At 48.1% G+C, this 17,930-nt stretch overlaps 1 protein-coding gene across 16 annotated transcripts in view; it reads left to right on the top strand.

Annotated features, from left to right (window-relative positions):
- LOC146839233 (uncharacterized) overlaps window positions 1–17,930 on the top strand; it is a 212,097-nt gene that overhangs the window by 119,232 nt on the left and 74,935 nt on the right. The window contains exon 1 of one of the 16 annotated variants that reach the window (XM_085603240.1): window positions 17,406–17,563. The exons of 14 other annotated variants lie outside the window; for them this stretch is intronic. The gene's annotated coding sequence lies outside the window, so the exon portion shown is untranslated. Of the gene's footprint in view, window positions 1–17,405; window positions 17,564–17,721; window positions 17,795–17,930 lie in introns of those variants that run through there. One more of the 16 variants, XM_085603243.1, reaches the window with a different exon arrangement.

The raw sequence follows: 17,930 nt of genomic DNA, 5'->3' as shown, positions 1-17,930 counted from the left end.
CTGGGCATCTGGCCACCTCCACCCGGCCTCTCCGCCCCCCCCGGGCGCCTGGGTCCGGACATCAAAGGGCTCCAGACCTATATCTGGGGCGACCCCGCCACAGATCGGCAGTTGTATCCCGGAGTCGAGAGCCCTGCTGATTGAATCGCGGCTAACCTACGGAGAAGAACTTTTGTCGGAACCATCACGAGCCCTGCTGACTGCGTCGCGGCTCCTTCTTGTGAACACTTTGAAGCCACCCGGAACATCGGAGCCCTGCTGACGCTGTCGCGGCCCAACCTCGCTGAAACCTCCCTCAAGCCCTGCTGACGACGTCGCGGCTCGAGCTGAGCAGAAACCACCTTGAGAGCCCTGCTGATTGGATCGCGGCTCTCCACGAACTATACGCCAGAGCTCTGCGGACGCCGTCGCGGCTCGACCCCTCCGAGATCCGGAGGTCCTCCAGCTTGAGGATAAGAACTGGGCCCTAGGTACCCTCGTACCGCACCCCTGCCAAAGACTGTCCCGCTACCCCTACCCTTCCAAAGAGACATTGAGACTTTTGGTGGATCCCTCGATCCCTTCGTGTAAATATTGACCTCGTAACCTTTTTATTGCTGATAAAGAATTGCTTGTCTTGAGACAACCTCCTTGAGTCCTGTGTGGTGGTGTTACTGTGCTAGTACGTGATAGGAGAAGGATCTCTCAGGAGACTTCTTGGCAGCGCTCGGCTACTTCGTACAGTGTGAGGGCCCCCCTTGGTGGTCTCGCCGACTCCTCGGGGTCCGCCTTCCAACATCCAGGATTGTTGCACTAGTTCCAAGCCCGGAGAAAACAAAGACAAGAAAACAAAAATAGCGCTTCATTGGCAACCTCTGTAAAAGAGGCGCTGATGTGTTTGGGTGTGAATAAAATCAATCTGGCCAGTTTGCTACCACTCTGTCTTACTTTATTTAGTTATTTTTCATGTTTTTAACCTTTTATTTCAGATGCTGCTCTTTGGAATTGTAATATGACGTTTCCAGCAAAAATGTTTTTTCTTTTTTGGATCCATTTCACAGGGGAGCAAATAAAAGAAAGGAGAGGAAACAGAGTGAGAACCTCGTCTTGAAGTCACAGTTTTCAGTAAGAGAAGAACTGCTAGACAGAAAGAGAGGGAAGAAGGAAAGAGTGTGGGGGGGCAGAAGTGGACACTATTTTCTTCTCTGGGCAAGAAGGAAAAGAGAGAGTCCTGTTACTTCTCTGCCGCCCGTCCTCCAAGGAACGCCAGGAACGCCGAGCTTTATTTATACGCGATGGTGATTTCTTGCGCCCTGGGACGCATTTTCAAATAAAAAAAGTAGGGGAACGGAATCCTCGGAATTGAAGCAGTAGGGGCATGCCGTGCCCTGCCGATCCCGCCCATTTTGACCACTGGGCTGTGCTCAGTGTGTGGTTGTGTGTAGTGCACGAGTGTGTGGTGCTGTGCTCAGTGTGTCGTGTGTAGGGTACGAGTGGGTGGTGCTGTGCTCAGTGTGTGGTTGTGTGTAGTGCACGAGTGTAAGGCTGTGCTCAGTGTGTGGTGCTGTGCTCAGTGTGCTGTGTGTAGGGCACGAGTGGGTGGTGCTATGGCCAGTGTGTCGTTGTGTGTAGGGCACGAGTGTGTAGTGCTGTACTCAGTGTGTCGTTGTGTGTAGGGCACGAGTGGGTGGCGCTGTGCTCAGTGTGTGGTTGTGTGTAGTGCACGAGTGTATGGCTGTGCTCAGTGTGTGGTGGCTGTGCTCAGTGTGTGGTGCTGTGCTCAGTGTGTGGTTGTGTGTAGTGCACAAGGGTGTAGCTGTGCTCAGTGTGTGGTTGTGTGTAGTGCACAAGTGTATGGCTGTGCTCAGTGTATGGTGGCTGTGCTCAGTGGGTGGCGCTGTGTTCAGTGTGTGGTTGTGTGTAGTGCACGAGTGTATGGCTGTGCTCAGTGTGTGGTGGCTGTGCTCAGTGTGTGGTGCTGTGCTCAGTGTGTGGTTGTGTGTAGTGCACAAGGGTGTAGCTGTGCTCAGTGTGTGGTTGTGTGTAGTGCACAAGTGTATGGCTGTGCTCAGTGTGTGGTGGCTGTGCTCAGTGTGTGGCGCTGTGCTCAGTGTGTCGTTGTGTGTAGTGCACAAGTGTATGGCTGTGCTCAGTGTGTGGTGGCTGTGCTCAGTGTGTGGTTTTGTGTAGTGCACAAGTGTGTGGTGCTGTGCTCAGTGTGTGGCTGTGTGTAGTGCACAAGTGTATGGCTGTGCTCAGTGTGTGGTGGCTGTGCTCAGTGTGTGGTTGTGTGTAGTGCACAAGTGTATGTCTGTGCTCAGTATGTGGTAGCTGTGGAAATGTGGATTTTCCTGATCAGTTATGTCCCCTATCTTGGACCCCAACGGTTCTATATGCATGTTACAAACACATGTATGCTCCCTCCAGTTCTAGTTTCGAAGACGCAAACACATGTGCGTCTACCGTCAACATGTCCTCTGTCAGATCCGCCATGAATGGGCTGGATATTCGATTCCTAAGCATGAAAGGCCACCGACTTTATATGGCTCAGTTACTCCATTTTTACAGTTCAGACGAAGTAGGCCCGATTCTGTCCTCAAAGCCTTTCCCTGCTCTCTGTCTCTGACAAGCTTCAGCTTGAGCTCGCATCTGTATCCATGAACTTTGTCCTATTTCCTGTGCAGCTAACGGTGCCTGCCTCGGCCAGTTTCGCCTGCCTGCCAAGAAGCTGTATTTCACCTTCGAATTATCTACTTTGCTCTTCAGCCGATGCATTCCTGTCTAGTGATTTAGGTAAACATTTCCTTTAGCTCCCAAGCAAAGGGTTTGGCCTCTCTGTCCCCATGCAAGTAATTCATAGCCCAGTTGCCATGGAAAGTTTTCTGCCTCATTGCATCTCATATAGACACTTAGACGCTTGTGCACGCACACACAGTCAGTATAGAATAGATTCTGTCCGAGAGTCTTTCCTTGTGGATAACATAGTTCTTTAAACATAGGATGTTAGATATGATTTGGGATTAGGTTGACCTGACCCCCAGACTTTTCGTCTCCGCATGTAGAGCTAAATGTCAAGTCCCCTTCACCCCCTAGTTGCACGTCAATTACACGTCATGCTGCTGCGCGCGCATCTATGCCAAGTATTATCTTATAGATCCACCTATGTATGATAATCCTAGCCAATCATGTTTCTTTTATTCCTTATTACGCCTAGTTTCGATTACGTATTTACTATGTCGTTTCTCTTATCAATTGTTACGCCTTCTACATTTGTTTCATTGTAATGTATGTCCTATAAAAGCAATTTCCTGTCAATAAAATATCGTACTTCACTTCCTGAACCTTCTTGGTGACGGAACCTGAAGGCCGCCACTCGAGTCGGCCATTTTGGAATAAAGCCCATTCAGAAACCTCTTATACCACGGATTCTGCCTCTTATTATTCTGAGCTATTTTGTTTAAAGATCCAGTATGAAATTCAGTCCGGTAAAGAATTTATTTACCACATAATGGCGCCCGAACAGGGACACTTTCTCATCTCACGCGCCGGCGGTGCGTTGCAGGCCCGGTCTCCTGCCACAGCTGGACGGACCATAACGCGTACCAGCAGGATTTCCTGTAGCTCCCTCCGGTCAAGCGGGGGCGACTGAGGCTGCGATCAACCCAGACGAGGCGGTGAGAAGCGCGAAGTATCCCGACCAGAGCCTAGCTGAGAGAGCAAGATCCGAGGTATACAGAGGCCCACCAGGTTTCGAAGTCCCGATGTCCAGAGGGTCCGATGTCCGTAATCGAGTCCAGTCCATTCTCCGAGGCCTTTCGTTTTGAGCTACTCGGTGAGTACCATCGCCGGGGAGGCGTGTTGACGCGCACATAGGTTGTGCCGGTCAAGACGGATTTGGGTACACAAATCCGGTCTGCACTGTTTGGCAGTGTATATGTACTGTTTAGCAGTATATCAAGTATTCCGAAGTATCTGGTTATTGTCAAGATTTTAGCTTGATGATTAGTTATGCAGACTGTCATCATTGTCGGTCATTTTTAAAATGTTTAATGTTTAATGTAAAATGTGTTTAAACGTCCTGCATATTGTGGTATGAATGATTGTTTATTGTTCTTTGTTCATTATTGCGTTTTTTTTTGTATTAAGTGTGTTCAAGAGTAAGTACCAGATTAGTTGTCAATATGCCGCTCTTTTCGAAGTTAAGACAGATCACTACTAGAAAAGGGGTGCTTGAAGAGGCAGTTCCTATTCCTCCTAGGGACACTCCAGGGCACTTCATGTATCACAAGCATGGCTTAGACGCCATATTATTCCTAGATCTATGGGTGGACTACACCAAAGAGTTACCAGAAAATCAGAGATGGCCCGTCGCGGGGACCTGGGATGCAGAATGTATCATGAAAGTAGAAGAAGAGTTGTGGAAGAGGAAAGCTAGACAGTCACAGAAAGACGCTGTTGAATTATGGCGTAAAGAATCGCATAGGCGCACCGAAAAAGCGCTAAGACAGGAAGAGAGAAGTAAAGAAAGTGCAAATAAGGTTCGAGAGAAGCAGTTGATTGAAGAAGGTACACGAGTACAAGCAGAACAAACAGAGAGACAAAGAAATGCCCTTATAAAAGGAATGTATCCCCTTCTGGCCGAAGGATTGCCTAAAGCCACTGCGGCCATACCAAAAGACTTGCCACCCCCATTGTTTCCAATAAAGGTACATCCTAAAGGACATCCTAGAACCGCAGAAGATATTTTTCTTTCCTCATATTTAGATGACGCAGTTCCCGAATATGCTAACCCCGCACCGCATAGACCGTCTGCTGGGGGGGTTCAACGTCAAGATCAAGTATCTGTCTCTGTGCCACAGCAAGCTCCGACACAAGTCACGACACAAGCTTCGGCAAGCACATCTGCTTCCGCGTCTGTCCCCGCAACTGATTCTACAGCCGTGTCTACACCTGTAGTGGCTGTAGCACGTTCAACGAATCCTTTCACGTCTGACACCTTAGAGGGGGCTACTGGAGGTGCTACTAGCCTTCATTTCACGCCACCCAGAGTGAGTAAATTTTCTTTCCAAGAATCAGTACATGCACGTACGCCCAAACTTATAAATACCCGTACGCTTAAGGATCTTATGATAGATTGTAGATATGATCCAGTGCCCGGTAAAGAGGACGAAATGGTCCTGGCATCGTTACGTGTTAGACGAGCTGCAACGTTTTTAGGGAGGCTACCAGGAATGGCTATGCATTTAGATGGCATATATCATTTTGTCCAAACAGGAAAAGATCCTGAATGTATTAACAGAGCTATGGAATATCAGAAAGTAGAGATACAGGGAGAATTGTTACGTTTTTTTGTAAATTGTGTGATCAGAAATCAAGACCGACCGGGGGTAGACCCGGAAATAATGCAAACTCTTACTAAATGGAGTCAGAATATATCCGATGGAAAACATGATAAACAAGGAAGTATAGTAGCCATGTGCCGAAAAATTAGGAAAGAAGTAGAACATATACATGCAGAAAGATTGGAAACAGACGAGTTCGAGCAGGATGAAGCGTCCGAATCAGGAGATTCAGGGAGACAGCCAGACACCATAGCCTATGTAGGCAGAGGAAGGTCCTGTAATAATGTCAGATGTTTTTCTGATTCGATACATTCTGTATGTCCAAACAATAGCAGAACCTATCCGACACCTATAATAAATATGAAGTCTCCCGAACGTTTGTTTCAAGCCGCAGATAAAATACTTCGAGAACGAAGGGGTTACCACCTCCTCGATTCTATGGACGAACAAGAATTAGCAAGGTCAGCTGTTCATTGGATGGACAGTCCCGGAAAATATGGTGATGTGACAGTCGCACACACGTTTTTGAACCTCAGTCCAGATGAACAACGTTTAGCTGGGATCTATATGATTCAGCAACTTCTTATATTATATAAGAGCCAACATGCTGATCCTGGTCCCTTACCAGATATATTAACCGAACTACTTGCGAATAGATGGAGAGGTTCTAGTAACAAGCTAATTAAAGAAATACTAATGTCACGTAAACAGTACGTTCTTTTTGTAAGTCCAGATCCTTTCTCGATCCCCAACAAAGAAGGAACACCGTACTACATGGATAGACAAAATCCCTTACGAGAAGTACACCCAATAAAAGGAGAGGACAATGAGTTTCATCGTGTATTTGTTTACACACCCATAACAAAAATCGAATTGTTAGAAATGAAGAAAGTAGTACCGAGTCATGACAAAGACCCAGCGGGTTTCCACCGAGAAATTAAAGATATGCTACTGATGGGAGAGTATACCTATCCTGATATTATGACGATATTAAAGGTGCTCTTGCCTGCTGGCATTTATGAAAAGCTGAAAGAAAAAGAGTGGGAAGTGGGAGACCAAAAGATAGATTGGACAGCATTGGAAACAGAAGAAAGGGCCCGAACAGCAGGTTCAGGGCTCGGGGATAAAGTTAAACTGTTACCAGGTTTACTAGTACAGGTATTGCCACGTTTGTTGACCACGAAAAAGGAAGATTGGGGTGCAATCTCAGCCTGTAAACAAAAGCATGATGAAGACACAAGTGATTATTATGCTCGATTTGAAAAATGTTTTGGTATAAACAGTGGTATAAAAGCAAGTAGTGACTCGTATCCACATTTATTTGTGACAAAACTAGTAGAAAATGCATTGCCTCCAGTGAAGAATAGAATATTGAAATTCGAGAGTACCTGGCAAAGTAATACTCCGTCACAAATGTTACAAATGTTACAGTATCATCACAATAGAATTAGAGATGAACAAGAACACGAGCAAAGACGTATGAAGGATACTAAAATGAAAATGCTAGTTTCCCAGACAGTACCAGCGGATGGTCACAAAAAGGGTGTGACACATACCGGAGATTCAGCAGTTCCTGTAAAAGGAACCTGCAATTACTGTAAGCAACTAGGCCATTACGTACACGATTGCCAAGTTCTGAAGCGTAATATAGCCATAGGTATTGCAAAAGAAAGACCCCGATTAGTTAGACAGGATCAGAATGAACAAGGAGCTATGCAGCATGGACAGTCCATGCCAGCTCAACCACAGTCCATGCCAGCTCAGCAACAGTCTATGCCAGCCTCACAACAGCCTATACAGTTTGTGCCAGCTGCACCACCGTTGCCTGCTGCTGCCACACAAACAACAACACGACAAATGTATCAGACCGCACAGTATGAATATCCTGAGTACCAACGGTACGCATGAACCAGCCTAGAGAGGGAAGTTGACTTACCCCTTATCGAGGTCCCTGTAGATCAAGAAGGACCTTATGTCCATAGTGAATTATTAGGTCAAGACAGAAAATTTTTACTTGATACAGGGGCAAGTCGAACAACAATAAAACGTAGTGAAGTTCCAGGGGCACCCCTCTCAGGCTCTCAAAATGTTTCCCTTGGTTTTTCAGGAAAGCCTATTGTTAATGAAGTATCACAGCCACTTCCGCTTACGATTGGTCCCTTGACACGAACTACTGATTTATTGCTTACCAAATCATGCCCAGAAAACTTGTTAGGTATAAAGACATTGAAAGCCCTAGGGGCTATTATCTGTTGTTCTCCGGAAGGAGTAAGATTGTTTTTACGTGATTTTAAAGGTCATTATGTATCCAGAGACATGGATTCCCGACTACAGAACCTACCCACACATCTATGGGCACAAGGCCCTACTGATGTTGGTTGCATGAACATTACACCATATCGAGTCACATTAAAGGCAGGAGTGGTATTGCCACGAATGCGACAATACAAGTTACCGCAAGATGCTGTAGCGGCTTTACTGAAAATCATTGACGAGCTAGTTGCCCAAGGAGTGGTTGTGGAAACCGACTCCAATGTATGTAATTCACCGATCATTCCGATTCTTAAACGAACTGATCCAATGGCCCCGCCAGTATATCGACTAGTTATTGATTTGCGCGAATTAAACAAGTGCATTGTGCCACAATTTCCTGTGGTCCCCGATATCTCATCATTGTTGACAGCTATTGATTCTCAAGCCACATTCTTTACTGTAATTGATCTCAAGAATGCTTTTTTTAGCGTCCCAATAGATCCGGAAAGCCAATACCTGTTCGGTTTTAGTTTGAATGGACGAAGCTTTAAATTCACACGCGCTCCTCAAGGATTTACAGAAAGTCCCAGCATCTATAGCCAAGCACTGAAACGAGAACTTGACAGCATACACATGCCAGTTAACACTGCACTGCTTCAATACGTCGATGACCTGCTGATCACCGCACGAAGCGAACCCGAATGTGAAAAAGCTTCACTGATAGTTTTACATTTTCTAGCCGACAAGGGGCACAAGGTATCTCCTTCTAAGCTGCAATTCTGTGCCCAGCGAGTTATTTATCTTGGTCACTCGCTGTCCAAGGAGGGAAGGCAGCTTACACCTGATCGTATTCAGTTAATTACAAACATGCCAATACCCAGGACACAAAAGGAGGTGCGGGCTTTCATAGGCCTCACTTCGTACTGTAGGCAATGGATCCCGCAATATGCATTCCTAGCAAAACCACTCATTCAGTTGACAACACAGGAGGCAGCCACATCGACTGTCCTCCCTTGGACTCAGGAACACACACTAGCTTTTGAAAGCTTAAAGAAAGCTCTATGTCAAGCACCTGTTTTAGCGACACCATGTTACAACAAACATTTTACACTCTTTGTTACAGAACGTGCAGGTACTGCTTTGTCAGTACTCACTCAGGAACAAGCAGGATCATGTAAGCCATGTGCTTATTTCTCCAGTACATTAGATCCCGTAGCTCAGGCTTTGCCTGCGTGTCTGAAATCAGTGGCAGCAACAGCTTTAGCAATCAGACAAAGCGATGCCATAGTGTTAGGACATCCATTGACAGTACAAGTACCACATGCAGTAGAGGTTCTTGTGAATCGAACGCAAACACAACATTTGACCATAGCAAGACTTACTGGTTATGAACTGACATTGTTTCAGCCACACATAGAAATCAGACGTTGTAATACATTGAATCCTGCTACACTTTTACCCGTAATTGGAACAGACCCACTAGCTCACGATTGTGTTGAAGTTATTGAGATAAAGACGAAACCCAGACAAGACTTAACAGACGTTCCATTGTTAGATCCAGACCTGACGTTGTATGTAGACGGTTCATGCATGAGAACAAGTACAGGAAATTTAGTTGCCGCGTATGCAGTCACAACAGACACTGAAGTTGTTGAAACAAACTGTATAGACACTTTGTCAGCCCAAGCAGCAGAGCTTATTGCTCTAACACAAGCCTGTATTCAAGCTACAGACAAGAAAGTCAACATATATACTGATTCACGTTATGCATTCGGAGTCGTACATGACTTCGGGGTGCTTTGGCGAGAGAGAGGTTATTTAACTTCTCATGGAACCCATATTCAGCACGGGTCCCTCATTCATGCTTTGTTAGACGCAATTCATTTACCGACTGCAATATCGATTATGAAATGTAAAGCACACACGAAGGTTACTGATATCATTTCTCAAGGCAATGATTTAGCTGACAGAACAGCTAAACAGACTGCTCAGACTCATACATCCGACACGACAAAGCCAATAGTTCTGACACCAACACAGTGTATGACGATTAAGGATCCCGCACTTGACGTAATTGATATACAGACACATGCCACAGCAGAAGAAATAAAGAAATGGACTGAATTAGGAGGGATCCAGACAGATCAAGGATGGATGACGAAGGAGAAATCTGTGTGGTTTCTCCCTGATTCCATGGTCCAAGCAGTTATAGCTACAATTCACAGTCCAGCACATTTAGGAGAGAAAGCTATGTTAGACAGCATTCAGCACATTTGGTTCAACAAACATTTACGAGCAGCAGCTAAACAAAAAGTCCGTACCTGTATGATATGTTGCCAGTTTAACCCAGGAAAGAGTGTTCCCGTAGAGCAGGGTGGATTTCAGCCTCCCGATCATCCTTTCGAAGTCCTCCAGATGGATTACATCCAGATGGAACGATGTCGAGGATTCAAATATGTTCTCGTAGTTGTCTGTGCTCTTTCCCGTTGGACTGAAGCCTACCCAGTATCAGATTACACTGCCCCGACTACTGCCAAGCAGCTAGTTCGAGAATTTTTCCCACGGTATGGTTTACCACGTGTTGTATATTCAGATAACGGTCAGCCTTTCTCATCCGAATTAATGAAACATGTTTCACTCTTGCTAGGATATCAGTGGAAATTTCACTGTGTCCGACACCCCGAGGCAGCAGGTCTCGTGGAACGACATAATCAACTTTTGAAAATCAGATTGTCTAAAATATGTCAGGAAAAAGGTGTTGACTGGATAATAGCCTTACCAGTTGCACTGTTTTACATGAGAATGGTAGCACACTCTCGAACAGGGCTATCCCCTTATGAGGTGATCTTTGGCAGACCACCGAATATGTGGGGGACGCCTATACCCCGTAAAATAACTGATGTTGACTGTAATATGCTGACAGATTACCTGGCTTCCTTGATGTCTGCACTACAATCTTGTCGTTCACAGGTAGTCGCAGCTTTTCCTGACAACACTGAGGTGAAACCCCATGACGTAATCCCCGGCGATTTCGTCCTTGTCAGGAATTTCGACAGGAAGACTCAGCTGGAGCCCAGGTGGAAGACTCCTAAGTTGGTCCTGCTGACGACAAGGACAGCTGTGAAGATCGAAGGGAGGAAGGGCTGGGTCCACTCCAGTCACATCAAGAAATTTCATGGACTTCCTTCGGACAGAAACAGTCCTCCCCGTGTGTCTTCCCCCATTGACTCAAAGCTACCTTTGGCTGAGGCCAGTAGCACCGAACTCTATAAACTGAAACTCAGATCCAGAACCAAGCTGTCGGACGATTTGATTGTTTAAGTCCTCTCCAAGGTGAAGCGGTTGAATCTGTCCCCGACATGTATCCCTTAGGTCTGAATCATGAACAATCCAGAGCCATATTGAAACGACGCGCTTACTGTAAATTATTGCGTAGCCACTGTATTGTGACTTTATTAATTTTGTTTTTCTTGAGTTTTATAATAATTACTGCAAGTATATTATTGCATATATATTATCCTGTTTCCAAACATGATTTCAATGTAACTGATGAACATTCTTTTAGTGACCTACCTCCACATGAGTTGTCCTATAGACTTGCGCTGCGTAATAACACTTTCATTAGTATGTTACATCATTCCCATCAGACTAGTAATGCTACAAATTGTTGGGTGTGTGGCCGACTCCCTCCCTATCAGAATAACAAAGGAGTTCTGCCTTTCTTTCCACATCCGTTCACACATAATGGCTCCTGTGGAGCATGGTTCAGTTTAATCAATTCTATAGATTCAGATACAGCAGGTTATCAACACCATTGGATATGGGGAAATCTGAATATAGTGTTATACAAAGTCTGTCACCCTGACAAGGAGGGTCACCCTAGTAGAACAGGAACGGATCTAGAAAACGAAGTATACAGATTAGGTAATTTTACACCTAATCTCATGATTCTGAATGTCGAATCCGAAGTTGAGCTAATTTTACCCACCATGTCAGTATTTCCAGTTAAAGGTGAATTATGTATACGAAAAGTTGGTTCCATACATATGGGCCATAGCAAATGTACCATTACAGTAGAATTTAGTGATGAAGGCAAATCTTCATTTAGAGCTTCACGCCACTCCTACTTCATATGTGGTCAGACTGCCTATATGGGTCTACCACCAGACTGGGATGGTACCTGTTACATAGCATTCCTTTTGCCACCTGTTTTCCTAGCTCCTCCTGATTATTATCGAAATGCTCATTTAGTACACAATAGAGAGCGAAGAGATCTCCCAGTTGTCGATTATACTGAGACAGCATGGGACAAGTATGTACATTTCAATAAAGGTATTTTTCCATATATAGGTACAATTTCCAATAGTAAGCTGATACGTAGACTAACTAAGACTCTTGAAGCTGTAGTGAATGAGACTATAGCCGCCCTAGGCAATCTGACAGAGGAACAATCAGTGATGAGAATTGTTGTTCTTCAAAATCGGCTTGTCCTTGACGTCATCTTGGCCGATAGGGGCGGAGCTTGTAGGGTCATCGGATCGAGCTGCTGCGTATTCATACCAGAAAATTCGCCATCTGTATATAAAGCTATAACACGCCTCCATAAGATTGTGAGCCAGATACACGAGAATCCAGGCACTTGGACTTGGTCCGGGTGGTTTTGGAGTGTGATATCAGCCTGGGGATGGAGAGTTCTATCCTTCCTAGGTATTGGCCTTCTTATACTCTTCAGTTGCTGCTTATGCCTGCAATGTGGACCAGCGATTTGTGGTCTGTGTGCCACATCGTGTATTCCACATCAAGGTTTTCGCTCAAGATCCCGGAAGAAGAAAGAAGAAGTAATGATGCTCCATGAGCAAATCGATGGATTAATGAAGATTGATGTTTCTTGACGGGCAAGTAGGGGACAAGGAGGGAATGTGGAAATGTGGATTTTCCTGATCAGTTATGTCCCCTATCTTGGACCCCAACGGTTCTATATGCATGTTACAAACACATGTATGCTCCCTCCAGTTCTAGTTTCGAAGACGCAAACACATGTGCGTCTACCGTCAACATGTCCTCTGTCAGATCCGCCATGAATGGGCTGGATATTCGATTCCTAAGCATGAAAGGCCACCGACTTTATATGGCTCAGTTACTCCATTTTTACAGTTCAGACGAAGTAGGCCCGATTCTGTCCTCAAAGCCTTTCCCTGCTCTCTGTCTCTGACAAGCTTCAGCTTGAGCTCGCATCTGTATCCATGAACTTTGTCCTATTTCCTGTGCAGCTAACGGTGCCTGCCTCGGCCAGTTTCGCCTGCCTGCCAAGAAGCTGTATTTCACCTTCAAATTATCTACTTTGCTCTTCAGCCGATGCATTCCTGTCTAGTGATTTAGGTAAACATTTCCTTTAGCTCCCAAGCAAAGGGTTTGGCCTCTCTGTCCCCATGCAAGTAATTCATAGCCCAGTTGCCATGGAAAGTTTTCTGCCTCATTGCATCTCATATAGACACTTAGACGCTTGTGCACGCACACACAGTCAGTATAGAATAGATTCTGTCCGAGAGTCTTTCCTTGTGGATAACATAGTTCTTTAAACATAGGATGTTAGATATGATTTGGGATTAGGTTGACCTGACCCCCAGACTTTTCGTCTCCGCATGTAGAGCTAAATGTCAAGTCCCCTTCACCCCCTAGTTGCACGTCAATTACACGTCATGCTGCTGCGCGCGCATCTATGCCAAGTATTATCTTATAGATCCACCTATGTATGATAATCCTAGCCAATCATGTTTCTTTTATTCCTTATTACGCCTAGTTTCGATTACGTATTTACTATGTCGTTTCTCTTATCAATTGTTACGCCTTCTACATTTGTTTCATTGTAATGTATGTCCTATAAAAGCAATTTTCTGTCAATAAAATATCGTACTTCACTTCCTGAACCTTCTTGGTGACGGAACCTGAAGGCCGCCACTCGAGTCGGCCATTTTGGAATAAAGCCCATTCAGAAACCTCTTATACCACGGATTCTGCCTCTTATTATTCTGAGCTATTTTGTTTAAAGATCCAGTATGAAATTCAGTCCGGTAAAGAATTTATTTACCACATAGCTGTGCTCTGTGTGTGGTTGTGTTTAGTGCACGAGTGTGGCTGTGCTCAGTGTGTGGTTGTGTGTAGTGCAGGAGTGTATGGCTGTGCTCAGTATCTGGTGGCTGTGCTCAGTGTGTGGTGGCTGTGCTCAGTGTGTGGTGCGTGCACGAGTGTGTGGCTGTGCTCAGTGTGTGGTTGTTTGTAGTGCACGAGTGTATGGCTGTGCTCAGTGTGTGGTGGCTATGCTCAGTGTGTGGTGGATGTGCTCAATGTGTGGGTGTGTGTAGTGCACGAGTGTGTGGTGCTGTGCTCAGTGTGTGGTTGTGTGTAGCGCACAAGTGTGTGGTGCTGTGCTCAGTGCGTGGTTGTGTGTAGTGCACAAGTGTATGGCTGTGCTCTGTGTGTGGTGGCTGTGCTCAGTGTGTGGTGCTGTGCTCAGTGTGTGGTTGTGTGTAGTGCACGAGTGTGTGGTGCTGTGCTCAGTGTGTGGTTGTGTGTAGGGTACGAGTGGGTGGTGCTGTGCTCAGTGTGTCGTGTGTAGTGCACGAGTGTATGGCTGTGCTCAGTGTGTGATGCTGTGCTTAGTGTGGTTGTGTGTAGTGCAAGAGTGTGTAGTGCTGTGCTCAGTGTGTCGTTGTGTGTAGGGCACGAGTGGGTGGTGCTGTGTTCAGTGTGTCATTGTGTGTAGGGCACTAGTGTATGGCTGTGCTCAGCGTGTCGTTGTGTGTAGGGCACGAGTGGGTGGCTGTGCTCAGTGTGTCGTTGTGTATAGGGCACGAGTGGGTGGTGCTGTGCTCACTGTGTCCTTGTGTGTAGGGCACGAGTGTGTAGTGCTGTGCTCAGCGTGTCGTTGTGTGTATGGCACGAGTGGGTGGCACTGTGCTCAATGTGTGGTTGTGTGTAGTGCACGAGTGTATGGCTGTGCTCAGTATGTGGTGCTGTGCTCAGTGTGTGGTTGTGTGTAGGGCACGAGTGGGTGGTGCTGTGCTCAGTGTGTCGTGTGTAGTGCACAAGTGTATGGCTGTGCTCAGTGTGTGGTGCTGTGCTTAGTGTGATTGTGTGTAGTGCACGAGTATGTGGTGCTGTGCTCAGTGTGTCGATGTGTGTAGGGCACGAGTGGGTGATGCTGTGCTCAGTGTGTCGTTGTGTGTAGGGCACGAGTGTATGGCTGTGCTCAGTGTGTCGTTGTGTGTAGGGCACGAGTGGGTGGTGCTCTACTCAGTGTGTCGTTGTGTGTAGGGCACGAATGTATGGCTGTGCTCAGTGTGTCGTTGTGTATAGGGCACGAGTGTGTAATGCTGTGCTCAGTGTGTCGTGTGTAGGGCACGAGTGTGTAGTGCTATGCTCAGTGTGTGGTTTTGTGTAGGGCATGAGTGGGTGGTGCTGTGCTCAGTGTGTCGTTGTGTGTAGGGCACGAGTGTATGGCTGTGCTCAGTGTGTCGTTGTGTGTAGGGCACGAGTGTATGGCTGTGCTCAGTGTGTCGTTGTGTGTAGGGCACGAGTGGGTGGTGCTGTGCTCAGTGTGTCGTTGTGTGTAGGGCACGAGTGGGTGGTGCTGTGCTCAGTGTGTCGTTGTGTGTAGGGCACGAGTGTGTAGTGCTGTGATCAGTGTGTCGTTGTGTGTAGGGCACGAGTGTGTGGTGCTGTGCTCAGTGTGTCGTGTGTAGGGCACGAGTGTATGGCTGTGCTCAGTGTGTCGTTGTGTGTAGGGCACGAGTGGGTGGTGCTCTACTCAGTGTGTCGTTGTGTGTAGGGCACGAATGTATGGCTGTGCTCATTGTGTCGTGTGTAGGGCACAAGTGGGTGGTGCTGGGCTCAGTGTGTCGTTGTGTGTAGGGCACGAGTGGGTGGCGCTGTGCTCAGTGTGTCGTGTGTAGGGCACGAGTGTGTAGTGCTGTGCTCAGTGTGTCGTTGTGTGTAGGGCACGAGTGTATGTGGCTGTGCTCAGTTTGTCGTTGTGTGTAGGGCACGAGTGTGTAGTGCTGTGCTCAGTGTGTGGTTGTGTGTAGGGCACGAGTGTATGTGGCTGTGCTCAGTGTGTCGTTGTGTGTAGGGCACGAGTGTGTGGTGCTGTGCTCAGTGTGTCGTTGTGTGTAGGGCACGAGTGTGTGGTGCTGTGCTCAGTTTGTCGTTGTGTGTAGGGCACGAGTGTGTAGTGCTGTGCTCAGTGTGTCGTTGTGTGTAGGGTACGAGTGTATGTCTGTGCTCAGTATGTCGTTGTGTGTAGGGCACGAGTGGGTGGTGCTGTGCTCAGTGTGTCGTGTGTAGGGCACGGGTGTGTAGTGCTGTGCTCAGTGTGTCGTTGTGTGTAGGGCATGAGTGTGTGTTGCTGTGCTCAGTGTGTGGTTGTGTGTAGGGCACGAGTGTATGTGGCTGTGCTCAGTGTGTCGTTGTGTGTAGGGCACGAGTGGGTGGTGCTGTGCTCAGTGTGTGGTTGTGTGTAGTGCTCTGTGTGTGGTGGCTGTGCTCAGTGTGTGGTGCTGTGCTCAGTGTGTGGTTGTGTGTAGTGCACGAGTGTGTGGTGCTGTGCTCAGTGTGTCGTTGTGTGTAGGGCACGAGTGGGTGGTGCTGTGCTCAGTGTGTGGTTGTGTGTAGTGCTCTGTGTGTGGTGGCTGTGCTCAGTGTGTGGTGCTGTGCTCAGTGTGTGGTTGTGTGTAGTGCACGAGTGTGTGGTGCTGTGCTCAGTGTGTCGTTGTGTGTAGGGCACGAGTGGGTGGCGCTGTGCTCAGTGTGTCGTGTGTAGTGCACAAGTGTATGGCTGTGCTCAGTGTGTGGTTGTGTGTAGGGCACGAGTGGGTGGTGCTGTGCTTAGTGTGGTTGTGTGTAGTGCACGAGTGTGTGGTGCTGTGCTCAGTGTGTGGTTGTGTGTAGGGCACGAGTGGGTGGTGCTGTGCTCAGTGTGTGGTTGTGTGTAGTGCATGAGTGTATGTGGCTGTGCTCAGTGTGTCGTTGTGTGTAGGGCACGAGTGGGTGGCGCTGTGCTCAGTGTGTGGTTGTGTGTAGGGCACGAGTGGGTGGTGCTGTGCTCAGTGTGTGGTTGTGTGTAGGGCACGAGTGTGTAGTGCTGTGCTCAGTGTGTCATTGTGTGTAGGGCACGAGTGGGTGGCGCTGTGCTCAGTTTGTCGTTGTGTGTAGGGCACGAGTGGGTGGTGCTGTGCTAAGTGTGTGGTTGTGTGTAGGGCACGAGTGTGTAGTGCTGTGCTCAGTTTGTCGTTGTGTGTAGGGCACGAGTGGGTGGCGCTGTGCTCAGTGTGTCGTTGTGTGTAGGGCACGAGTGTATGGCTGTGCTCAGTTTGTCGTTGTGTGTAGGGCACGAGTGGGTGGTGCTGTGCTAAGTGTGTCGTTGTGTGTAGGACACAAGTGTATGGCTGTGCTCAGTGTGTGGTGCTGTGTTCAGTGTGTGGTTGTGTGTAGTGCACGACCAGCACGTGGTGTGTGCAGGTTGGTTTCAGCAGTGCATGTAGTGTGTGTTTTCGGAGGATCTGCTGTGAATGGGGAGGGTGGGGCCCCTGTCTCTCCGTGGGGGCAGGGGGCAGTCTAGAGAGGATATGCTGGGGGGGGGGAGATGGGGGAGAGGCGGGGCTCGTCTCTCTGGGGGGGGCGGGGCGGGGGTATAGCACACCCACTCCCCCCGCTCTCTGATTGGCTGTTTCAGGGACGGCACCTGTCCGGGCCCCTCAAGGGCTGACAGCAGAGCCCCCCCTCCCGGGAGCCCTCCTGGGTGAGCATCCGGGAGACACCCCCCCCCCCCCCCCCTCCACTCCAACCTCCACCACCGTGGTGTCTAGGCGCTCTGCACTCTAGCGCCTTGAAAGAGCTTCTATTCGCTGACCTGCATCTACTGAGGGACAGAGAGAGAGGACACCCCCGGGAGAGGGGGGCACAGACCGTCCGGAGGAGGACGCAGAGCACGGGTGAGTGAGCAGCCCCCCCTCCTCTACTCCAGCTCCCCCCACACCTCCTCCACTCCGGTCTCACCGCCGTGGTGTCTAGGCGCTCGGCACTGGTGTCTAGGCGCCCTACGCTCTAGCGCCCTGAAGCTGCTTCTGGCTGACATGGCCTGCACATAGTGAGGGGCACAGAGGGCGCCCCCGAGCCCCGGGAGAGGGGGGCACTGACCATCCGGAGGAGGGCACAGAGCTCTGGTGAGTGACTGACTCCCACTCTTGTGCAATGCTCTCTGCCGAGCCTCAGCCTCGAGGCGCTAGCTTCTCTGTAGGTCGCCCACGTGTCTCACTGAAGGACTCAGAGGTATAGAATCAGGGCTGGGGGGGAGGGGGG

This window comes from Triturus cristatus, chromosome 4_2, assembly GCF_964204655.1.
Source record: "Triturus cristatus chromosome 4_2, aTriCri1.1, whole genome shotgun sequence".
NCBI classification, from domain to species: Eukaryota; Metazoa; Chordata; class Amphibia; order Caudata; family Salamandridae; genus Triturus; species Triturus cristatus.
The sequence above is the reverse complement of the archived record's forward strand: the minus strand, read 5'-3'. Positions and strand labels throughout refer to the sequence as shown.